The 25702-nt window shown below is 45.0% G+C and overlaps 1 protein-coding gene across 2 annotated transcripts in view; it reads left to right on the top strand.

The window, feature by feature from the left end:
• Positions 1–2434: 2434 nt before the first annotated feature.
• TRPM8 (transient receptor potential cation channel subfamily M member 8) overlaps positions 2435–25702 on the top strand; it is a 120023-nt gene continuing 96755 nt past the window's right edge. For both annotated transcript variants that reach the window (XM_030580838.1, XM_030580837.1), the window contains exon 1: positions 2435–2507. The gene's annotated coding sequence lies outside the window, so the exon portion shown is untranslated. The remainder of the gene's footprint in view (positions 2508–25702) is intronic.

The following is a 25702-nucleotide window of genomic DNA, read 5'->3' as shown; positions in this document are numbered from 1 at the left end:
CATTTTCATCTCTGGAAGCCCATTAGAAAACACTTTTTCTTATTTCTAAAAAATAAATTTTTGCTCTTTGTGTTTTATGCTATAATGCTTCATTTTGAGCTCATTGTGCTAAAAATCCTCAATAAAATACACACACTAATTCAATATGAAAGACAATGTTCTGTACCATGTGTCACTGATAAAGGGTTTAGATTAATATAATATATCAGAATGAGGTTATAGAGAAGAGGTTATGTTAGCTACTTACCAGACACTGGCTGCTGCAGTAAGGTCCTTATTGTAAATTCTGCTTTAAAAGTATTAATTTAAGGCTAATTTCTGATGTTTGCACCGTATGTATCAGCCTGACTCTCACTTACATCAGTGGCATTAATGCAGCATACATGAGATGAGTTAAAGCGAGTGTGTAATATCTGTTGTCTGGTAAAGGGCTGGTCTACACTACGGGGGAAAATCGATCTTAGATACGCAACTTCAGCTACGTGAATAACGTAGCTGAAGTTGAAGTATCTAAGATCGAATTACGCACCATCCTCACGGCGCGGGATCGATGTCTGCGATGTCTCCATTTTGACTCCGCAACTCCGTTGCGGTTGGTGGAGTTCCGGAATCGGTATAAGCGCGTTCGGGGATCGATATATCGCGTCTAGATGAGATGCGATATATCGATCCCCGAGCAATCGATTGCTACCCGCCGATACAGTGAGTAGTGAAGACGTAGCCTTAGTTATGTTCTTTGATAAAAAGCATACACTGCTAAGCCCGTTGGGAGTTCTCTCTGTTACCGTGCAACTTAAATAGGAAGGGCTTCTTGTTTCTGCTGAACATCTGATTGTTTTGGCAATTGGATTCTGATCTTTCTCACATCAGAATAAATCAGGAGTAATTCCATTGCAGTTGGAGCAAACCTAAGGTCATGATCTCACACTAGTGAAGCCATGGAAGCCAAGATTTTCAGACGTGACTAGTGATTTTGGGCCTCAACTTGAGACACCTTAAAGGCATTTGAATTTCAAAGGGAGACTCCACATCTTCTGAAAAGTAGTGATACCTTAAAAGGTGTCTGACTGAGGTATAGAGAATCATTGGTCACGTCAGCAAATGTTGCCCTAAATGTTTAATATGCCACACAGAAAGTTACACTGAGTATTTTCTAGTAGATTTTTATTTTCTTTCATTTTTTTGTTCCCTATTTTTTGAAAAACAAATAATCCCCAAAACCACCTTGTAGCATTCTATTCTGTTCTTATCACCTGTTGATATTTCACACCAAAACTTGACCCCAAGGCATTCTGGGCTAACATGCAAATTATAGAACACACTCATCCACTAAGCTCTGAGTCCTTATTCCTGTTTATAGTCTTGCAGTTAGGACTGTACATTGTTAAAATGGATTTAAAATACCTGTGAAGCAAACAGCAAGATAGAAAGTAAGAGACATTAGGGACCAATCTCTTCCTTTTTAAAATCCAGTTTGGAGGCACTGGATTTTCATATTTTCCTAATTGTAAAAATGCATTTCCCTTCATGGAATTGCGTTTTTCGTGTTCTGTGAAATCTGCCTTGAAGAGCGGACCAGCAGAATGGGCCAGTGTGACAATCTAAGAGACAAGCAAAACACGGCTGCTTAGCAGATTTTAACCTTACTGATTTTCACTTTTTTATTGAGATCACAGACCTGCGTAATTATCTGAATATTCATCTCTCATTTGATCTATACCACCTTGACCGTGTTATAAACTGTAAAGTTGATAGAGTACTGTACTGATCTGTAACTTAAAGACAAATGGCTAAAAATTAGCTAAATCACGTCAAGTCACAAACAGTATATATAAAGCCAGGTTGAGGCTAGAGGTCGCACAGGTCATCTGAAATCGAAAGAGATAATATAATAATCAAAGCAAATTACCAAACACGTTAGTTATACAAATGTCATAAACATATGAACAAAATGCCTTTTTGGTAGAGAAATGTGTTTGTTTGCTATCTTAACCCCTCAGAACATTAATGAATTTCCCTGTGCAAGTAATATTCCCATTGTAGGGATGGGAATTGAGGCACGGAGACTGTGACTTGCCCAAAATCAGAGATTGTGGCAGAGCTGGGAATGTAATCCAATCCAATGTCTGAAGCACAATACCATTCTTTTCTAGTGGTATGTTGTCCAGCCGTGGATGTTGTAAAACCAGTCCATGTTGTAGGAGATGTTTATAGGGAAGCTCTTTTTCTATGGAGAGAACTTTCCATGTTTCTCTTAGCCACCTGTCCAATGCAGAACATTGCTACTGAACAGAGAGAAGTCAATTGTAATCCATGAATCTAATCATCTCACCAGTTTCTTTTCTTTACAGTTAATTACTTTCAGCACATAACCTTATTGGGAAGCTCAACTGGCTCATAGAACATCAAACCATGCTGGCTTTCCGTTAGAAGACACCATTTTAATTGTGGACGCTTTCCCCAAGGATACATCGAGAAACTCAGCTGACCACAATCTCCAATGTAAGGTAATAACCCCCTCTCTGAAGAAACGTGTCTGCTATTGGGCGCCTTGGGTATGGTTTTGGCACAGCAGCCTTTAGAAGGTCATAGTAAAATAGTGACCAGAAAGGCTCGGAATAAGACTTTGGGACAGTTCCTTTTGGGTAAAGGCAATGGTGGCTTGTGACTCTTTTGGCAAGTGAGGCACAAATCACACACTAGTTATTTCTCCCCTTGCCGCATGTATAAGTATTCCTTATTTATAGAAAGGAAGCAGCGGATGGACCTGGGAGCTGGAGTTGCTGCCACTATCCGGGCCCGTGTGGGGTGGAGCACAAGGTGGCTCTGAGGCTTGGTGGCAGCTTCTCATTTGCACATACCCAGCCTGCCCTCTGTGGGAGGGGACTGGAGAGGTGCAGGTGCAGGCCCCATCTCTGCCACCTGAAAACCTCCTGTAGCCTGGGCTTAACTGCTACAATACTATTGTGGCCTCACCAAGCAGCGATAACCACAGCAAGGCTCCCGTAAAGTGGCGTGGTAAATTACATGGTAACAAGGCAGCCTCTTGAGACGCTATTAGCTTACCAAGATTTGATCCTTTCACAGAACTGTGTTGCACCATTTGAGATCGTGAATTGGGACATTCAAATCAAATCATAATTTGTCCTTATACCTGTATGTATTTATGAATTAAAAAGAATATGTAAAATGTATTTTGTAGCTTTTTGGAATTCTTGGTTAAGGCTGTTATCTCATTTTCCTGGGCTGATGAGCCATCTGTGGATGCGGGCTTTAATTGTCTTATCCATTCATACCTTTGTACCCTCAGATTAGATATTGCAATGTGCTCTGCATTAAACTCCAGCCTACATTTATTTTCAACCACTGAAGTTGGTGCAGAATGCAATAGCAATTGTCTTGCTGGATGCAATGGCATCTTTACTCCAGGACCTGCACTGGTCTACAGAAGGCATTCAAGTGGTTGTTTTTGTCCTGCATACATATAGAGATGGCTGCCTTTCTGCTTTTGCCATATAGTCCTGCAGTTGTAGTCAATGGAGACACTTGAGCTGGATCTCCCTGCCCCCTAACATACATGCACTCCCAGGGTACCTCTACACTGGAGCTAGAGGTGTCATTGCCAGCTTGGATAGACCCACAGGTGCTAGCTTTGGTTGAGCCAGTGTACTAAAAATAGCAGTATCATCACAGCAAAATGGGCAGTGGGACAGGTTAGCCATCCCAGACAGAATCTGTTCTGAAGCCCCAACATATGTACTCAGGTTACCTAGCCTATCCTGCTGCCCGTGCAGCCATGGTTATGCTGCTATTCTTAGCATGCTGGTTTGTGTCTGTCTGAGCTGAAAATCATACTTCCAGCTCCAGTGTAGACAGAGACAAGGCTGCGGAAGGACCGGTTGTCTCTCTGACCTTCTCTCTTCTACCTTTTCTGTCCAGAATAATCCTAATTTGTTGACCTTCAGGGTGCATTGCAATAACTAGATATCTGCTAGGGTTTCTGGGGTGGTCTGTGGGGAAGTTAGGTGCAGCTGGATGGGGTACATTTTGCTTAGTGGACAGTTTTTAAGTTAGGCCAGGAAGTTAAGAAGAACAACGTGGATTATATATTCCTCTGTGAAGATCACACTGTCAGGGTGTCTAGAGCATGTTGTATAGGTGTTAATATCTATGAAAATAAAATGACTGTTGCAGTAACCAGTTCCCATGTAATGAATTGGACCAATATAAGTCTGATGTAGGATTGATTTTGGGTTAGTTTATGGTTAACTCAACTTGGGTCTTTTGAACATGATTCTGATCTGTCATACCACAGGGTAAATCAGGAACAAGGCCACTGATCTCAGTGCAGTTATTTAAGTGTAAACTGGTGAGAGGTCAGAATTGGTCCTTTATTCATGTTTGTGGTCTTGAGGTCAGAATTTATTGGGATTTGGAATATTCATCTCTTTCCAAAGCCAGTGCTTGTGTAGCTCTACGGGGCCCTTTCTCCACACTTGGGCCAAACTGACCACCAGTGAATATTTTCGTTGACTTAAACAGAAAATGGGTCGGTCTCATTCTAAGGTGCATTCCTTGGCTATAATCTCTTTTGGATTTAGTCTGAAGATCAACTGAGATTTAGGTCAATCGTGTAAAGATTTTGTTATGCATAATCACTTGTATAAGCAAAAAGTGCTAAACTTTAGATAAGTAACATTGTGCTTACCATGTCAGAGCTGAAATTCCATCTGCTGTGTATGTCTCTGCAGGAGCTGATGAAGTGAAAGTTTTTACATTCTGGCAAGATTCTCTGGAATGGAGTTGACTGATCAGTAACCAAAACTGCTTGTTGAATGTTCTTTGTAATTTGAGGTTGATCAGCTCTTCTTTTGAGGCATACTGACTGGTTTAATATGGGCAAGGCTTGTTTATTCTGCATAATGGAAACTCTTGATACTTTAATGAATGTCAATGGGAATGAATCTCTACGGGCCCAATTCTGCTATCCTTACTTTGCAAGTAGTCCCATTGATATTAACAAGTTTCTATTACGTTGTTACTCTTACGTAAAAAGCTGCCTGGAAATGCCCAACCAAATTTTGTTTAATTTTTGGCAAAAGGAAGGAAACGTTGGCAAAACTTGTTTAAAAATGTTCCCTTCATAAAATGGTGCTCATAGTTTTTTCAACTAGCTGTGTACCTGTGAAATGACTAAAACATTAACCAGACATTCCAGTTGGTTTAGAACATTCTCAGATGTGTTTCTTGTGGTACCTATACATTACTTGGAGCACAATTGCTTAGTGCAGTATATAATTTTTGCTTAGCATTGCTGGTGAGTGTGATGCCAGATACAGAAGCATTGCTAGAAATATTTGCTTGATCGCCATTCGGCATGATGTTAAAGAATGATACTTAAGTATTTGGCTGGTTCTTGATGTATGCATGGCAGTTGCAAAACATAGACCTGCCTGAGAGCATCCTTTAATGACTGTAAATGCACTACTGTTTGCTGCATAGCAACTGGAGAGTAGAACTGGGGGGAATCTATGCTAGGAGCAGTCAGTGACTGCCTTTCCCCTAGGACACCAAGAGATATACCAGTTGGTCTCAGCAGGCCGCTCACCATCTGCCGCTCTATTGTGTCTCCACATGGCCTAAACTTTGTTTTGACCATTAGTGTGTTTCCCACTACTACAATATTTTAAACAAAACTATTTTAAACAATACCTGAGAGGTACCGCAAAGTGCTTCTCTGAATTGAGCCTACATCTATCTATCTAGCTATCTGTCTAGATAGATATATAAAATATGGTGCAATCATAGAAGATTAAGGTTGGAAGAGATCTCAGGGGGTTATGTAGTCCAACTCCCTGCTCAAAGCAGGACCAACCCCCAACTATGCAATCATGTATTCAACCATGCCCCGTAGCCACAGCTTGGAAATATGGATCTTGTCACCATTGTTGGGAACACTGAGAACTTCAGAAGTGAGCTAGGGCCAGAGGTAGAAATGAATTGGAATTGAAATGGGGGTGGGGAGGGAAAAACAGTAATGACTTACCTCATAGGTCTGTTGTGAAGATCACTCCAGTAATGTCTGTAAGGCACTTTGTGCTTGAAAAGTGCATAGATAAGTGCTAAGTACTTTCCCACACTTCTTCACTTGTAATCTTTTGTCATTGTTATACTTGCATGTGGTTTTTTCCCTCAGTGCAGCATAGAAATGCAGTGTCTGAGCTGGAGACAAGATGAAACACATATATTGTCCCCAGTGGTTATGAAGGGATTGTTTTTCTTCTTCATTGTTACCACACAAGTGGGCAGAAGTCACACAAATTGTTACCTCTTAAACTAAGGTACAACAATTTGGATAAAAAGGGAAGAAATGGGCCGTTATTGCCTACAGATATAAAAGGGGACATAGGAAACAGGTCATAGATGGCAAATTAGATGGAATGTGAATTTTTTATGAATTAAAGTGGCTGTTTTCTTCACTGGTTATGAGCTGAAGTGCTAGCAGACTGGAGCCAGAGCATAAGTGACATAGAAATTTTCATAGTTTGATTTCTATTACAAATAAGGTTCCTACAAAAGAATAAAATTGCTTCTGGAAGAGTCTTTTATATTTGATTTATTTAAATCAGTGTAATAAGCCTTGTATTACAGAGCATCTTGGACACTGAGTGTTAGTAATCTGTGTAGTAAAAACAGAAATATATTTTTATATATTGTGATGGGGCAAGGCGAGATGGCTACAGAAAAGTAGTGGGAGATAGATATATTAGCACCAGGTTAAACAAATCCCTGGTACCAGGAAAAGTAAATGGCAGCTGTTCCAGGTCAATTAAGATACCTGGGCCAATTAAGAGCTTTCCAGAAGGCAGGGAGGATGCTAGGTTGATTGGGACACCTGAAGCCAATCAGGGGTTGGCTGAAACTAGTTAAAAACCTCACAGTTAGTTAGGTGGGTGCACATGTCAGGAGCTGTGTGAAGTTGTGCTATTGGACAGACTGAACTGTATGTACCATATCAGGCACAAGGAAGGAGGCCCTGAGGTGAAGTGGAGCTTGAGGAAGTGGAGGTTGCTGTGGGGAAGTAGCCCAGGGAATTGTATGTGTCCTGTTCCTAAAAGGTCAGCTACCATAGCTGAAACTATTAAGGTCCTTGGGCTGGAGCCCGGAGTAGAGGGTGGGCCTGGGCTCTCCCATTTTTCCCCCTGATTAATCACTGAGACTGGGAGACAACAGAGACTGTGCAAGGGAGGATAGCTTCTCCTTACCTCCCTCGCTGGCTATGATGAAAATGGCTCAGTAGACTGTGACCCTTGTCTCTAGAGAGAGAAGAGTTAAGTGGAGGGTCACAGTGAGCCTCTGAGGTTAGTGAAATCTGTCAGGAAATGCAGAGACAAGAGACAGAGGTTTGTCACAATATGTGTACAATGTAATATGTCAGGTTTATCATGGTAGTGCATGGGGCCAATGGATACCATTGTGATAGGCACGATATGGCAATGAAAGAGCTTGCTATCAATACTGACAAGCCAAAGACTAGGGTGAAGGGGTATAACCCCTTTCAGAGCCAACAATGCCATGGCAGCAAATGTCAAGTGAGTTCTGTGACCTGTACTTTCATTTTGATTTGTTTAAACCCTTTTAGAGGATTGTGTTTGGAGGAGCTTGTCTAGCTGGAAAGACAAAGGGAGGAGATAGGAGTGGTTGAAGCAAACAGTCTTGTACTCACTGGCTATCTAGAGGGAAGTAGGCAGAAAGCAGTCCTGAGATGATCACTGCCTTGTTAAAATTGCTTTCTGCAGTTGCTAGGCTGGGTAGTGAAAGAGGCTGTTTGTAGGACTCCGGCCTTGTTGTAGAAGTTGATATGTAGCCTTCCTCCCTGGGCTGCTCATTCAGTTGCTTGATCTCCCCCCATCCCCTGGCTCCATATCCAATCTCTGCCTAGCCAGTCCCAGACTTCCTCCATCTCCCACATTAGGTTCTTGTCCCCTCTGCATTTAAGTCAAGCAACTGGCACCTTCCTCTTTAAACTGCCTGGGTGCCAGGTAATTGAGGGCTCTCTGTGGTCAGTTCCAGTGCTTGTCTCTACTCCAGCCCGCAGCATTTGAGAGCTGCAATTACAGGGAAAGTCCTAGTGAGCCCTTGTGTCACTGAACTAGAGCATGCATGGTCCTGTTTGTAGGAGCTGAGGTCTAAAATGTGCAGCCAGGATCTCAGTTGGGTGCTGTGTGATGAGTTGAGAGTGTCTACACAGACACTGCATCAACCTAACTACATTGACCTAAGTGCCGGCGCACCTCACAGAGATGGAGTTATTAAACCGGTGTAGTGAGGAACTTGCATCAGTAGGAGCAACACAGTAGTGTAGACACTTACAGAGTTAGTTTAACGTTTTGTCTACCTAACTCTGTAGTGCAGACCTGTCCTAAAACCCAAAGGACTCTCAGGAGAGAAGAGGAAACTTCCATGAGTGCAGTTGTTTGGTGTTTTGTTTTTTTTTTCCCCCTTAGATCTGTATGTCTCTTTGTCTAGGAGTAAAGTGTGTGTGGTTTAGAGGTAGCTTTGCAGAGACTCCGTTACTTGATTTAATGGTGACAAAGTCCCTGATGTGTGAAACAGTAACTTGGGGTACCCACAAAGGTGGAGCTCTGGAGGTGGCATGCAAGAGTGACTGAGAAGACTTGGGAGTGTGTGTCTTCATCGATCTTGATGCCTATCGCAGCTGGGCACCCCCTCCCAAGAAGGAGGTGCCAGCACGGGAGTCTGTACGCCAGGAGTGTGCCTGAAAGGCCAGAGAAAGAGACAGCACATGAACGCTGCTCAGAGTCAGTAAGCTTAAAAGCGCATGGGATCCAAAGGTTTTGCGTACAGCCTGGTGAGTGTGGATAAGGGGAAACTCAGTCAGGGCTGTAACAACTGGTATTGGACGAATAACCTCATACGTTATGTGGTATTTGCAGTGTGAGCTGAAAGACCGTTATCAGAGGAGACACTGGACTCAGCAGAGAACCAGAGGATGGCCTCCTACCCAGAAGTCTCTCAATGGCCAACATCAAGTCCACTCTTTAACATATTCTGGTTTTTTCTAATAATCAGAGGACCAAGAACTGTATTAGCCTAACTTATCTCCTTTGGATTGCTGCTTCTTGTTGTTCATGGCTTCTTGTAATCTTAGTGTGTGTGTGTTTTGTTAAAGGAGGTTTCAAATTTCCATTTTATTGTTGAGTGAATATTCATGCTAAAATTAATGCAGCTTTAGGGGATTCATATGGATATGCACAATCTGACAACTGTAGAAATACTGAAAAATAACTATCATTCTGAAGTAGAAACCTATATCAGTGGGAAATACTTGTAAAGCCGAATCTTACTATGTTGCTAGCTTTAAAAAACATGCTAAGTCATACCTTGCTGCATATTATTCCTTGCATGTTAGTATATGTTTTGACTCTAACATTTTAGCCATCTCTAAATAACAGTGCTTCATATCAGATACATGGGTTTAATTAAAAACTCATGAAACATAACAGGAGGATCTGTTAGTGACCCCTGTATTTAGATTTCCTAACATGTTCCATTATTATAGTGGTGGGCCAGCCAGGGCCAGTGCAAGGATGTTTCGCGCCCTAGGTGAAACTTCCACCTTGCACCCTCCCCACCCGCACCTTTGCCCTGATGCCCCCCCCGCGGCAGCTCCCTCCCTCCGCCCTGAGGCATCCCGCCGCCCTAGCTCACCCCTGCCCCTCCTCCTCCCCGAGCACGCCGTCGCTGCTTCACTTCTCCTGCCTCCCAGGCTTGCGGCACCAATCAGCTTAGGTGCCGCAAGGCTGGGAGCAGGACCGGCGCTAGGGGTTTGAGCGCCCTAGGCGCATGGCAATTTCGCCGCCCCGCGCGCTGGTCCCATGGCTCCACTGGAACTGCCACAGTGCTGCCTGCCGACCGTCCGCAGGCACCACTGTGGCAGCTCCACTGGAGCCGCGGAGCATCGGACCCTCCGCAGGCACCACTGCGGCAGCTCCACTGAAGCTCCACTGAAGCTGCCTGCCGCCCCCTCCGGCAAAACGGCACCCACCATTTATTCTGGCACCCTAGGCGATTGCCTAGGCTGCCTAAATGGTAGCACCGGCCCTGGCTGGGAGGCGAGAGAAGTGAAGCAGCCACGGCGTGCTCGGGGAGGAGGTGAGGCTGGGGTGGAGAGTTCCCCTGCATGCTGCCCCTCCTCCTTTACTTGCTGCAGGTGGCCCTCCCGGCGCTCCCCTGCCCCAGCTCCCTCCGACTAAATGCCGGTGGCGACCAGGGCAGCCGAAGATCCAGCCGCCGCGGTCGCTGCTGAAGAAAATGACGCCCCCCCCAAATCCTAGCACCCTAGGTGACTGCCTAGGTTGCCTAAATGGTTGCACCAGCCCTGGGGCCAGCTCTGCTACAATTAAGGTGAACCCCTTCCTATTTAAAGGAAGACTCCTTCAAGAGCTCTAAAATCTGGACATTTACTTAGATTGACTGGACATTTGTTGTGTCTTAGGGAGAGGAGGAATACAATTAGTCATTCAAATTTTGGGTCATACGAGCAAGGAGTTCCTGAGATACAGCTCAACAACATTTATGTTTCATAAAGTCGACAGTTGACCAACTTTTTTTTGTGCACACCTGGGGCTGAAACCATCATGCTAATCACTCCTGAACTGATCTCAATTGCTTGATATTTTCTTAGTGTTTGGTAATCACTGCTCCTTAGGGGAAGTGATACTGAAAATGTTGTTAAAAGAAGGGTTCACTTCTCTAGATTGGTGTGTGCTAAACGCTGGCGTACCAAACAGATTGCAATGCACTTATGCAGAAAGACTAGCAAAGAGGGTTTCCAGGCAGCCAGTTTTCATATGACTTGAGGAGCTCAAGGGGACATGCTGTGCCTGTTGGACCTGAACTAAATCCAAGCGCTTTAAATTTTAACCCTACTGTTGGCAAAAATCTGAGAATGGACTGTAGGCATGTTACTGAAACCTTCTGTCAGAGGCTTCTTTTATTTTTGGGGAAATGAAAACTGAGCGCATGAGAATTCAGAGGGTGCTCAGACTATTTATGGAAAGATAATAATGACACAAGCAAATGCTTGCTGCACAGTGCTGGGGATGCAGGAGTTGGGAAGGTGCAGGGAGATGAGGGGATGAGTGGAAGGGAATGAGGGCATACAGAGAGGGCTGTGGGGTGATGGTGAGGGGAAGATAATGGGGAGCCTGTTTGGTGGGGATAGTGGAGAGGGGACACTGGGAAGGTGACATGGAGGTGGGTGACAGGCAATGGAGGATTAGGAAAAGGGGGCTACGGTCCCACATTTACCCCTCCTGTGTATGTGTTGAGGGTTTGGGGGAACCCCAAGACCCTCTCCCTGCTGAATTTAAATGTAAAACTCTGAAAACCAGGGAATATAAAATTAAGGAGGAGGAGTGAGGGCTTGGAATGGACTGAGTGGGACAGGGCATGACCGGGTAAGTCAGGAGAGTGGGCATAGTGTGTGTGTGTGGGGGGGTGGCTCAATGTACAGCTCGGGCTCCATACCCAAGGAAGCGTATAGCCCTCCAGTAAGCTGCTGTCTGATATGGACACAGCAGCAGAGGGTACCAGACAAGGAGCAACTTTTTTATGTGCTAATGGCTTCTGCAGTGCTAATGGTGAATGGGACAGGAAGGGGAGGGTGGGTGGGAAATGCTGGCGGGAGCTATATGTTGTGGTGGTGGTGGTGGTGGTGGGGAGGGGGAGACAAACTCCCCAGGAGCTGGCGGTAGCCCCTGGCAATTATCTGCACGCCCTCCTGCTGAATTCACTGTGGTGAGGGTTGCTGTGCTGAACAGTGGAGAGATGAGTAGGAGCAGCTTGCCAGAGTTGTGGTGGTGATATGAGGACAGCTGGAGGGCCCCTGCTTCTCTGGGGAGGGGTTCTGAGCCCCTTTCCCTGCCCCACCCCTTGTGTGTGATCCAAGGAAAGAGGTGCCTGTCTGCTTAGAGAGAGCCTGGATGCCTCGTTTCAGAAGTGGGGTCATAGCCGTGCATAGGGGTCCTCTTGCCGCGAGGATTGTCAGCAGCATAGTGGGGTGTGGGTGGTTGGTAGGTGCGTGAAGGTAGAGTGTGAGATGGAGAATGGCTGGTGTGGGAGAAGTCGCTGTGAAGCTGAGCGGGTGTGATGTATGTTTGTCTGAGTCTCAGGCAGGTGTGGGTAGCTCCTGCTCAGTACAGCTCACTGAAGTGCAAGGTTTGCCTTAGCAAAGAGGAGGCATTTGACTCTGTCCTACAGTGGTCACGTGGCCCATCCCCACAGTGTTCTGCGGCAGTGAGTGTGTGTGCCAGGAGTATATTGGGACATGGCTCAAAGAGGGCAAAGTTAAGGCTTTGTTATCCGTCAACTCTCTAGTTCCTGTTTTTCAGATGTTTGGGTTTTACTAAACTCAGTGGTTCTGAAAGGGATTGGATACCACTGGGCTAACTTTGTTAAAGCTTTTTGTTCATGACAGAAGGATTGTAGGATCTCTCTCTCTCTGAGAAGCTCTAATATCTCCAGTGTTTGCAGCAGGCTTCTGCTGTCAGGCAGGGGGAATCCCCTCAGGCAAGAGGGAGTTTTTTCTGTCAGGTGAAATTCCCCACAGATTCAGCAGAGTGGTAAACCATTAGATGGTGAAGCTGGCCAGAGGCTCTGAATGTTCTGAGGTGGGCTGGCATTGCTGTCCGAGCAGCAGCCCACACTGCGCTGTTTAGGGAGCTGCCAGAGTAGATGTAAGACGGGTGGGAAGAACTGGGCCTTCCTCCTCAACTCCTGAACCAGACTGTGGCCTTGTGGGGACGGCATGGGATAGGAGCTTCTCCACCTCCTGGGGGTGGTAGTGAGTGAGAGAGAGGACCACCACATGGTTCAGGAGCATTCTTAACTTCTGAGATGTGAGTGAGAGACACGGCCCAGGCTCCACCTCTTCTGGGGACACCACTTAGGGCAGGAGCTACCACACTCTGGATTCAGTTCACAGGGCCAGCAGCCCATCCCCCTCTTTGGGAGAGCAGCCCTATTCTGCTGCCAGCTAATGGAGTTAGTCCTGTGGGTCATCTGACAGCAGCCTGTGCAATGTTGAAGGTTCAGATCCTGCTGATGGTGTTATCAGCATGCGGCAGTGGAAGGTAAAAATGCCAGACTATTAAAATATATGGAGATATTTCTATCTCATAGAACTGGAAAAGACCCTGAAAAGTCATTGAGTCCAGCCCCCTGCCTTCACTAGCAGGACTGATTTTGCCACAGTTCCCTAAGTGGCCCCTTCAAGGATTGAACTCACAACCCTGGGTTTAGCAGGCCAATGCTCAAACCACTGAACTATCCCTTTCTGTGTATAGACACTATTGTGCCATAGGGATCATCAGGAACCTGAAACTGAGAGGAAAGATGGTTCAGTGGTTAGTGTGCTAGTCTGGGACTCTGAAGACTCATGTTGAATTCCCTGTGCTGATGCAGATTCCCCTGTGGGACACTGGGCGAGTCAGTTAAGTTATGTGTATGCTGCAGTCAGGAGGTGTGATGGCAACGCATATAGCTAGATTGAGCAGCAGGCACTTGAGTATGTTCACAGGGCCCTAGGCAGTCTGCTGCTAGCTAGATCCATACTAGGAGGGGTACATTTACATATGCTCCGATAATACTTCTGTGATGCTGGCAGGCTAGATGCCAGCTTTTGCCCAGGTTGTTAGCATCCCAACTCTGCAGTCAGACGTGACTGTCAGCCAGCCAGTAAAACAGAAGGTTTATTAGATGACACGATCACAGTCTAAAACAAAGCTTGTAGGTACAGAAAACAGGACCCCTCAGTCAGGTCCATCTTGGAGGGTGGGGAGCCTAGACCCAAGTTCTGGGCCTTACCCCATTTCCCCAGCCAGCTCAAAACTGACACTCCCTCCTCTAGCCTTTGTGTCTCTTCTGGATCTCTTCTGATCTCTTTGTCCCCAGCACCTTCAATTGGCACCTTACAGGGGAAACTGAGGCACCCACACAGTATTCAGAGAAAACATTTAGAACATTCCCACTTTTTCACAAGTGCAACAAAATATAATACTGTATATTGAAGCAGGCAAGTGCTGCTTCTGAGTTTACACTTTTAATTGACCCTTGTAATCTTGTGGTGCCAACGCATTGTAGCTTCATTTTATATCGGCTTACAGGGCGACAGCGGGGGGGAGGGGGGCAGGCACCACCAAAAATTATACAAACTTGCTGCCTATGCTCACCTGTGAGTGTGACTCTTTCCCCTGGCGTGAGGGCTGTGTTGGGTGAGGTGCTGGGGGGGAGGTGAGGCTGGCTGCCTACCTGCTGAGGAATGACAGTGAAAGTAACTCACTTCCTCGCAGGCAGCCAGGATTGGAATGGTCACACACGGCTGGGCTGGGGATAGCCAGATAGCATGTGCGAAAAATCAGGACAGGGGGTTGCGGCAGGGTGAGCAGATGTCCCACTTTTATAGAGACAGTCACATATGTTGGGTCTTTTCTTTTATAGGCTCCTATTGCACCCCACCTCCCATCTTGATTTTTTTCATACTTGTGGTCTGGTCACCCTAGGTGTGGGTAATTGGTGCCTATATAAGACAAAGCCCCAAATATTGAGACTGGTCCTATAAAATCAGGACATCTGGATCTGGTCACCCTAGCTGGGGACTGCAGTGATCCATCTCATCTGGGGGGAGCTGCACAGGGCAGGATGAGCTGCTGTGGCTCCATGGGTGCCCCGTCCCTGAGATCAGATGCTGTGCTAACTTCACCATGGTCCATTGAGTGGGTGGTGGTGCCCATTGGTGTGTGATCAGACCTGAGGATTTGCTGCTGCTGTTGCTGCTCTGCACCCCAAGACGTGGATTTTGGGGTCCTGCAGTTTTCCACCTCTCCTCTTCTACTGCAGCTGTTTGAACCAGCAGGCTGGTTTTTATTTATATAGATAGATAGATAGATAGATTTAAAAAAAAAAATCAATATCTTAGCCAAAAACAGAAAATCAAGTTGTTGACAATTATTTGTGACAATTTTGGAATGGGGAAGAGAGTGGTCCAGTTTTCATCAGAGAAACAAAATGTTGACTGACTTTCCAATAGCCCTGTTACTGCTAAATAGAGCCCTCCAACAACTGTAATATGCTCATCTCCTTACTAGTGTATAGAGCAGGGGTCGGCAACCTACGGCACATGTGCCAAAGGTGGCATGTGAGCTGATTTTTTTGATGACACGCAGTGGTGGGCTGAATGGCTCAGCACACTGCTGCTCTGGGATTCTGACTGCTGCCCCATTGCCACTCAGGGTCCCAGCTGCCAGCCCCACTCAGCACCCGCTGCTGGCCTGGAGACCCCCAAGGAACCCCAGGCTGGCAGCAGGCTGAGCAGGCTGGTGGCTGAGACCCCAGCTGAGCCACTCAACCCGCTGTCGGCCTGGGGTTCCATTCACTCAGCTGGCAGCAGGCTGAGTGGGACTAAATTCAACGAAATAGGAAAACAAGAGCAACTAATGACAAAGTGCAAGAACCTAGAGCAGTGGTCACCAACCTTTTTTCATCTGGCGGGCGCCAGACGAATGACCGTGGTGGTGGACGAGCATCCGCAGAAATGCTGTCAAAATTCGACGGCAAGCAGTGTCATCCAGAGGCATTGGCGCCAAAATACCACCGAATTTCGGCAACATTTCTGCAGATGCTCGTCCTCCGGCCAGTATGTGGGTGCACTGAGAAGCCTCTGTGGGCGCCATGGCACCCGCGGGCACCACATTGTGGATCCCTGACCTAGAGAGCCTCCTGAAGCATGGTGATCATTTTGATTTAAATGGACTTGAACTGTAGGAAGAACTGAGTTGTTGCCACATGCAAAATCAGTGATGGACATTGTACAGTTTATTCATACCAGCAAACTTGCCACTCATATTCTACTGACAATTCCTGTAACAGTAGCATCAGGAGAATAGAGTTTCTCAAAACTAAAGCTCATTAAAAACTATCTGCACTCTACTATGAGTCAGGAACCTTGACTGGTCTTGCTAGTCTTACAATCAAACAAGACATCACTTTGTCTTTGTCATACGATGACATTATTACTGATTTTTGCAGCCAAAAAAGCTAGAAAGATTGCTTTTAATTAAAAACTAATCCTTGTTTCAATACCTCTTCATAGAAATTTTCAATAAAAGGTTGACAAATTAAAAAAAATATATTATTTGCATCATTCTGTCAAATCAGAATTTTTTCTATAGTGCGACTTTTTAGTGTTAGTTCATCAGTATTAGTGTGCTTAATTAAGTTAAACTGGTTTTAGTAACATGCCTGTGGCAAGTTTTCCAATACTGTAAGCTTATGTTTGTGTTGCTAAGAGCAAGACAGGCACAGGGGCACCAGTTTAATAATCCCGCCTAGGGCACCATAAATCCTAAGGACGGCCCTGTCCCAGAGTCAAGGATTGGAGAGGCCTAGCAGCTCACCGGTCTGGATAACACCAGAGGGGAACGTCACCTGTGCGTTGCATGAAGAGGAGATATGCACATGAACTCGCCTCATCTTGAAGTCTGAGGGGAAGGGAACAAAAATCCCTGACAAGGAGGCACTGCGTATTTTGGGTAGTTGAACTGTGAAGGGCTGGAGACACTAAGCTCAAGACAGAGATCCCCAGGGGCTGCCTCTTGGGGCTGCCCAGAAAGACACTTTGAATTGACAGATCACTACAGCTCTGTCACTCTTAGGATTTAGATTGTAACTCATCTGTGTGTGTTTGCTTGCTTTAGCCTGTAAATAATTATCGTATTCCTTTTTCCTAGTTAACAAACCTTTAGGTAGCTTGTTACAGGATTGGCTACAGGTGTCATCTTTGATGTAAGATCTAGGGTAAGTGACTGTTCTTTTGGGACTGGAAGCAATCTGAATGTGGTGTGATTTTTTTTGGTGTAAGTGACCATTTATCACCAAGTCCAGCTTGTCCAGGTGACAAGGGAGACTGGCGAGTCTAAGGGGACTGTCTGTCTCTCCCGGTAAGAGTGCTATAGTGATCCAGGAGTTCACTTTCATTACTGGCTTGGTGAAATCTAATTATAGAACACACTGCCCGTTCAGGGTGCCTGGCCTGTTTTTGACAGTCTGCCCTGAGGTTAGCACTCATGGTTTTGAGCCCAGTTGCAGAGTAGACACACCTTAGTGTGTCTGTCTCACATCCCCACCTGTAAAATGGGGATAACTAATGCTCCATTACCTCACCAGGTGGCTGTGATGTTATATATAGTCAGCATTGTGAGGTGCTCAGATAATACAGTAGTGAGGACTAGAGATCACAAGGAAACTACACTCCATGGTCTTTGACTTTAACAGGGGCTGGCAGCACACTGCACTGGTGTTGCAGATCACCTGAAAGTACAATTGTGTTAAATCAAACACTTGTCTTGTACCTGACACACTCCAAACAATATTGCCTCAGGTATGTACTTTTATTGTTCCCAGTGTTGTAGGGGCATACAGTATCTACTTCTGTATAACAGTGCTACGACAAATAACTGCTTCCTGCAATGTTTACATCCAGTTCAGTGCTGTATAATTTCCTGGTACACAAGGTCGACAAGGTTAGAACTCAAGCTGTGCATAAGCCTGTTTGTAGCTATTTTCAGGGATTCCACATAATGTGATCCCTATAAATACAGTTTCTTCAAGTGAGGTGGTTAGTTGAGCCTTCAAAAATCAGTGCAGCTTCATTCATTTCAGTGGAATAGTCTGGGATTTTTTGAGACAGTCTTACAGTTTAAAAAAAAAGGCTGTGAAATGTGGAATAAATTCTCTTTTGAGATCTCAATCCTTGGCAATAAAATTTCAGTAGCATTCTCATCAGGGTTTGTCATGGTTTTTTCCCCACTTTGAACTTTAGAGTTCAAGAAGTGGGGACCTGCATGATTACTTTTAAGCTTAATTACTAGCTTACATTTGGTACACTGCCACCAGCCAGAAGTCAGTGTCTGGCACACTTTCTGTTTCCCCGCCCCCAAACCCCTGGGGTCTTAAAACAAGGAGAAATTAACCATCCCCCTCCTTTTCCCCCCAGACTTTCCCCTCCCTGGGTTGCCTTGAGAGGCTTACACAGATCCAAACTCCTTGGATCTTAAAACAAAGAGGAATTAACCATCCCCCCTCTTTTTCCCCCACCAATCCCTGGTGAGTTCAGACTCAATCCCTTGGATTTTAAAACAAGGAAAAATCAATCAGGTTCTTAAAAAGAGAGCTTTTAATTAAAGAAAGAAAAGGTAAAAATTATCTCTGTAAAATCAGGATGGAAAATGATTTACAGGGGTACTCAGATTCACATAGACTAGAGGGACCTCCCTCCTAGCCTTAGATTCAAAATTACAGCAAACCGAAGTAGAAATCCTCCCAGCAAAAAGACACATTTACAAGTTGAGAAAACAAACATAAGACTAATCCAACATGCCTGGCTACTACTTACAATTTTGAAACATGAAAGACTGATCCAGAAAGATTGGGAAAACCTGGGTGTACGTCTGGTCCCTCTTAGCCCCAAGAGCGAACAACGAACAACACAAAAAGCACAAACAAAGACTTCCCTCCACCAAGATTTGAAAGCATCTTGTCCCCCTATTGGTTCTCTGGTCAGGGGTCAGCCAGGTTACTGAGCTTCTTGACCCTTTACAGGTAAAAGACATTAACCCTTAACTATCTGTTTATGACAGGGTTCTTATCAGAGTGATCTTAAAAGATAAAATCTTTGTTATCAACATAAAGATATTAGTTGACACAGATTATTGGTTTTCATAATGAGCATTTTCAGTTGAATTTGTGGCTTTCTAATAGTGCTGGTAATTGTAGAAATTAAATGTCATACTACCAATGTATGACAGAAATTGATAGCCATACTGCGAAGTGGAAACCAGTGTTATTTCAGCAGAGTTTATAAATACCTGGCTGCAATAATTTCTTACTCACTATCAATCACTGAATAATCTCCCTCTTGATTTCTGTGTCCTGACCTTTTCATCCACTCACCATCTCCCTTAAAAGGGAGTATGACACATGAAAAAAGGCGGGGCTTTGAATGCTGAAATATATCAAACCCTTCCTCTTGAAAAGCAATGTGTACAACAAGATTGCTGGGACAAACAGGCAGGAGATTTTGGCTGAGCGCTCTACTGGTATGTCCTTAGGGGTTGATTTTCAACAATTGCCTTTTGAGGTTTGAAGAAGAGATGGCAGTGGCTCAGGAAATGTACTTAGTAACTAATGTACTTTGTAACATTTTTCTGTTTGTAAGCTTTTCTTTTTAAGCTAAGTGGCATGATTAGACTGATGCAAATTGGCATTAGAAGCATACATTGAACTGAGAGAAACATTTTTGTGCATTGAAGTTTTCCTTGTTTAAGTTGGGACCAAGTACAGCTCCGTTTAGAAAACAGTTTGAAAAGCTGGCGTGAAGTATTAGACTTTACGAAAATTACCATTTTAAATGTAATTACCATTTCTTGTTACTTCATTTAGCTCCAGGTACAAAGATTTCACTGGAATGTACTTACTGCTGGAACCACTATGGAATTCACAGTAACATTCTTACGCTTAAGATGATTATTCTGTTTAGTCGGTGGTATAATACCTTTCAACCTTGCTGGTTAAGAAGGTTAAGCTGTAATGGAATAGCCCATGCTATAAAACGCTAGAGTTTGTCCATAAATATATTGCACCATAAAAAAATGAAGGGAACATATTGCTTTAGCTAGTAGGACAGTTCTCATAGACTGAAATTTTGTATTTCATACTTTTCTATATAATTGTGCGCAATACCTTTATTTCTAAGCAAAACAGGATTATGCATATGGAGCACTTTATGTAAACGATCCATAATTAGTTAGCTGCTATATTTTTCCCACAAGCTCTCTAACAGTGAAAGAAATCAGAACTCTGAAACCTAAATTAAAGAGGGGCACAGGATTTGCATTGATTATGTCTCATCTCAAATTTTGTTTAGTTTTGCCATAGTGCAGCGAATCTTTTAAATTATTTACAAAGGCAGCGAGAGACTTGAAATCCTTTTGAGCGCTGAATGAATAATTTAAAGCTTTCATTTCCATTTAACTTCTTCTTTTAAATGCAGTTATGTCCATGGTCACTTCTCTGGGTGTTAGATTTATTGGCTGAGTTTTATATGTTGGATTGTTTAATAAATTTATCGCGTAAATACAGATGAAAATGCATTTCTCCCTGTGGAGTTTTTACCTTGAAATGTAGCTTTAAAGGAAGCTTTACCCTGAGGGGGAATTCTTGAAAGTTAAAAGCATTTGCTTTGCAGGGTTGTGGGTTGGACGTTAGTGGGCCAAATACTGCCAGTTTTACTCAAAAGTTCAGCCCTGGTGTAATTATATGCTGATCTCACAGATCTTGGTAGTCAAGTTTTTTGGCAAAACTTGCCCCAGATAGTTAGTTAGTTATTTTGTCATATCTTTTATATAGTTCTTATGTGCTATGACATTTTATCAGATTTTTAAAAAAATAATTTGGCATATGGGTACCTTCTGTCTAATACACCAGAAGAACCAGCCTGCAAAAGCAGGACCAAAAGTTTTGGTAGCCTACTTTTTCTTCTGCTTCTGTATTTTTGAGACTTAATTTTGATGTAGTCTAGGGGTCCAGTTTTGGTTCCCTGTTTTACCAGCATAAATGTAGAGTTGTTACGGTAGTAGAGTTACTCTAGATTTTAAACAAGTAGAGATTATCTCCCTGGGACAGAATACCTGTAAGTGTGAAGGATTTGGGCGAAACGTGAGTGACGAAGAGGTTTGTGTAATTATGTGCAAAAAAAAAATACATTAAACCAGCATTCAGGTTGCATAGCAAACCACTCACAAGTTAGGAAGCATCAGAATTCGTCATCTGTGCAACCTTAATTTGGCCCCCACGTGCATATACACTACAATAGTCTAATTACATGATATTTTTTCCACTTGATCCCTTCTGCATTCAGTGCACAGGATGGATAGTGCTTACTGACTTGGTGGCTATTCAATATTTCTTTTTATCCTCATCTTTCAGTGTGTTCAGGGCTGGTGCAACCAGTAGGCAGACTAGGTGGCCAGCTAGGGCGCCAAGTGGTTGGGGGCACCAAAAAGCGGTGCCTCCTCAATTTTTAAACAGCGGAGCACAAGGCTGCTGCTGCTCCCCAGCTCCAGAGGGGCCGCCCGTGGCGCAGCCAGTCCCTCTCCCCAGGGGAGCAGCCGGCAGCGGAGCAGGGAAGGGGAGGGTTTAGTGCTAGCAGCTGTGCCTTCTTCCCCATGCCACGGGCCGAGCTGGGCTCCCTGCCACCCCCGGGGCTCTCAGTGCTGGCGGTGGCAGCAAGCTCAGGCGCGGGGGCGCTGGCTGCGTGTGCCACTGCAGGGAGCCCAGCTTGGCTTGCGGCACGGGGAAGAAAGCACAGCTGCGCTCTACTCTTTGGGTGGATAAGCTGGGTTCTACTCCACCTGCAAGGTAACTAGCTGGTTCACGGGGAGCCACACAGTCCCTGGCCTGGAGAATGGTGCATGTGCTTAGGGAGAAGGTGACCAGCCCTCTATGGAGAAAGACATGGTTTGGGACTATTTAGAAAAACTGGATGAGCACAAGTCCATGGAGCTGGATGCGCTGCATCCGAGGGTGCTAAAGGAGTTGGTGGATGTGACTGCAGAGCGATTGGCCATTATCTTTGAAAACTCATGGCGAATGGGGGAGGTCCCGGATGACTGGAAAAAGGCTACTATAGTGCCCATCTTTAATAAAAGGGAAGGAGGAGGATCCGGGGAACTACAGGCCAGTCAGCCTCCCCTCAGTCCCTGGAAAAATCATGGAGCAGGTCCTCAAGGAATCAATTCTGAATCACTTAGAGGAGAGGAAAGTGATCAGGAACAGTCAGCATGGATTCACCAAGGGCAATTCATGCCTGACTAACTTAACTGCCTTCTTTGAAGAGATAACTGGGTCTGTGGATGAGGCAAAAGCAGTGGATGTGTTATTCCTTTTACTTTAGCAAAGCTTTTGATATGGTTTCCCACAGTATTCTTGCTAGTAAGTTAAATAAATATGGACTGGATGATGGACAGAAATCTGGCTAGATTGTCAGGCTCAGCAGGTAGTGATCAATGGCTCCATGTCTAGCTGGCAGTCGGTTTCAAGGGTTGGTCCTGGGGCCTGTTTTGTTCAATATCTTCATTAATGATCTGGAGGATGGCGTGGACTGCACCCTCTGTAAGTTTGCAGATGACACTAAACTTGGAGGAGTGGTAGATATGCTGGGGGGTAGGGATAGGATACAGAGAGACCTAGACAAATTAGACTGGTCCAAAAGAAACCTGATGAGGTTCAACAAGGGCAAGTGTAGAGTCCTGCACTTAGGGCGGAAGAATCCCATTCACTGTTACAGACTAGGGATAGAATGGCTAGGAAGCAGTTCTGCAGAAATGGACCTAGGGGTTACAGTGGACGAAAAGCTGGATATGAGTCAACAGTGTGCCCTTGTTGCCAAGAAGGCTAATGGCATTTTGGGCTGTATAAGTAGGGGCATTGCCAGCAGATCAAGGGACATGATCGTTTCCCTCTATTTGACATTGGTGAGGCCTCATCTGGAGTACTGTGTCCAGTTTTGGGCCCCACACTACAAGAAGGATGTGGAAAAATTGGAGAGAGTCCAGTGGAGGGCAACAAAAATGATTAGGGGGCTGGAGCACATGACTTATGAGGAGAGGCTGAGGAACTGGGATTGTTTAGTCTGCAGAAGAGAAGAATGAGGGAGGATTTGATAGCTGCTTTCAACTACCTGAAAGGGGTTCCAAAGAGGATGGATCTAGACTGTTCTCAGTGCTAGCAGATGACAGAACAAGGAGTAATGGTTTCAAGTTGTACTGGGGGGGGGTTTAGGTTGGATATTAGGAAAAACTTTTTCACTAGGAAAGTGGTGAAGCACTGGAATGGATTACCTAGGGAGGTGGTGGAATCTATTTCCTTAGAGGTTTTTAAAGTCAGGCTTGACAAAGCCCTGTCTGGGATGATTTAGTTGGGAATTGATCCTGCTTTGAGCAGGGAGTTGGACTAGATGACCTCCTGAGGTCCCTTCCAACCCTGATTATTCTGTGATTCTATGTGGGAGAAACCCAGCATCCCTCTCTCAGCCAGCACCACTCCCTCCAACACCCACCCACAGTCCTGGTACATCCCGCACACAGGAGGAGGCCAGGGTCCTACAAGCAATAGACTCATTCACTACATGACCTCAGTTCATCCCCAGAGCAGATCTATCCGGTGCACGGAATAAGACAAGGGGCCTGTAGGAAAGTATGTGATCATGCAAGTAAGACTCTAATATAATGCGCAGACACACACAGGTAGAATGAAGGTTACATAGACAGCCTTAATCCTAGCATTTCTAAACTTTTGAGTGCTTGTCTCTGCAAACTGATCATTCGTTTGCCATAGATGCTTGTATCTAATTTCCTGTAGATGTAAACTTAAAAAAAACAAAAAATATTGCACCCTGTGGAACTATGCAGACCCCCACATGGGTCTTCAGAATCATTGCAACGTTTAGAGTTACCATTAAACCCCCAGCACAGTCCTGTATCAGTTGAGCTAACCGAGCAATTGATAGCAGTACTGGTTGTTACCCTGTGTTTGAATTAGCTGTTAGAGGTGAGTGACACACTTTGCCAGGGGGTTTCACAGCTGTTCGCTAGACAGCGGAGGCATGTTGAGACTTGGGGATTGTTGGTTCGATGCAGGTTCTGCAAGGGAGTGGTTTCTAGTGGTTGTAGACCCTTCTGCCCCAGGTACCCCCACATCTGCTGGCAGCTCCCTGCTTATCAACTGCTGCCTGTTCAGGCTGATAGCTCCTCCTGAGCATCAACACTGGCAGCACTTAGAGCATAGCCTCCCTGATCCCAGTTCCTGTGTCTGACACCACAGTGGCCTTTGGCAGCCAGGAAGAGAAACAATCATAGGTTAACTTAAACCCTGCTTGGCTCCTGTATCCCTGGGCAGGCTTGAGCCCAGTACAGAGGGAATCTGCAGAGAGTTTAGCTACCAAACTCTAACAAGCTTCCACAGAATAGGTGTGAACTGTTACTTTCATGGGGATAGTAAAAGACATATTCCTAATACCAGAACAACTGGTACCAAATGTCAACCCCTTGTTCCAAAGTATGGAGGTGATAAGGCTTCTCCATGAAACGATTGTGCGGATGCACTTTTAAACATGGGCACTCTTCTCTCCATGGCACACTTCTGTCCATTGAATAACATGCACCTGACACCTGCGGTTGCTCCCACTGAAGTTTTGCCATTATTGTCACCATTTTGATTGGCAATGTCCAGACCCACAGTGAGAAGCTGGATGCTGCAGGAAGATTTTGGCTGAGCTGAGATAATCTTCGTGGGAAACAAAGCAGTTCTGTCACTGAGCCACCCTAGAATTCCACTTCTGTGGAGTTTTTGTGCTGTTTGCAACTAAGTGTTTTTTAATTTTTCTATTTGGGTGGGGGTGGGGTGGAGAGAGAGGATGTGAGTGGCAATGAAAGTATATGGCTTCATTGCAGCTGGGCTGTCAGGGCTGTGGAGGGTTCTCCAGTGGCCCTGGTGCTGGAGGATGAATGGCTTGCTCCTTCTGCAGAGGTGAGAGAGTGGAGGAGGAAAATACCACCATCCTCAAGCCCTTATGGAAGAATGTGTAGGAAACTTGGTCTCTGGTTACACATGAGGAGTTGGTGCATGAGCTACAATTTGGACCAGAGTGACTTCCATAAAGAACGGGCAGTGGGAGATTCGCTGCCTGTAATGTACATGTGTAAGGTCTGAATGTGGCAGGTTGTCAGATTTACGTGGTGTACCCTGGTTTTGTCATCTGACAGAATTCAGATTCCATGTGTTAGTGTTACTTAAAGGTAACTTGAAATGACTTTTTTTAAATTAGATTTGTCCCCCCCCTTCTTTTTTTTTTTTGCTTCATATAATTTCCCCTGCTTTTGTTTTTACCTTAGAAATAACCGGAATGTGAAGTCAGGTCTTTCTTGCTCCTGTAGGATGACTTTCTTAAGTCTCCAGATATGTGGTGTGAGCTCACTGCTTCTGTGACAACCTGGGGTGAGGGACATTCTCTCAAACATTCACTAGTTATGTAGGTGTTAACCAAAACAGGCTTAAACAGCCAGAGTCAAAATCTCATCACATCTTAATTGTTCAGCTTTCACTCGAGTTGTCATATTTCTTATATGTATTAAACGAAAGGCAGAAAACACCCCTATTCTTGACATTTTAATCCAGCCTTCCTTATACGTCATGAAATGCCTAACCTGACTTCAGGGCTGCCCAGAGGATTCAGGGGGCCTGGGGCAAAGCAATTTTGGGGGCCCTTTCCATAAAAAAAGTTGCAATGCTATAGAATACTATCTTGTGGGGGCCCTTGTGGGGGCAAATTGCCCCACTGGCCCCCTCTCCCCCTCTGGGTGGCCCTGCCTTTGTCTCCAGCCGTCCCCACTTCTGCAGGTCATCTTTGAAGTATTCCTACTCTATGACATGCAGAAAGTGAGGCCTCTCAATTTGCTACCACCAGTGCGCCATAATCCAACTGGCAAAAACCCTGTAATACTCGAATGTTGCTGGAATACTTCTACTGTTGCTAAAGGAATGCTCACTAGAATCCCCTTCCAGC

The sequence above is a fragment of the Gopherus evgoodei genome, chromosome 11, assembly GCF_007399415.2.
Source record: "Gopherus evgoodei ecotype Sinaloan lineage chromosome 11, rGopEvg1_v1.p, whole genome shotgun sequence".
In the NCBI taxonomy this organism is placed as follows: domain Eukaryota; kingdom Metazoa; phylum Chordata; order Testudines; family Testudinidae; genus Gopherus; species Gopherus evgoodei.
The sequence above is the reverse complement of the archived record's forward strand: the minus strand, read 5'-3'. Positions and strand labels throughout refer to the sequence as shown.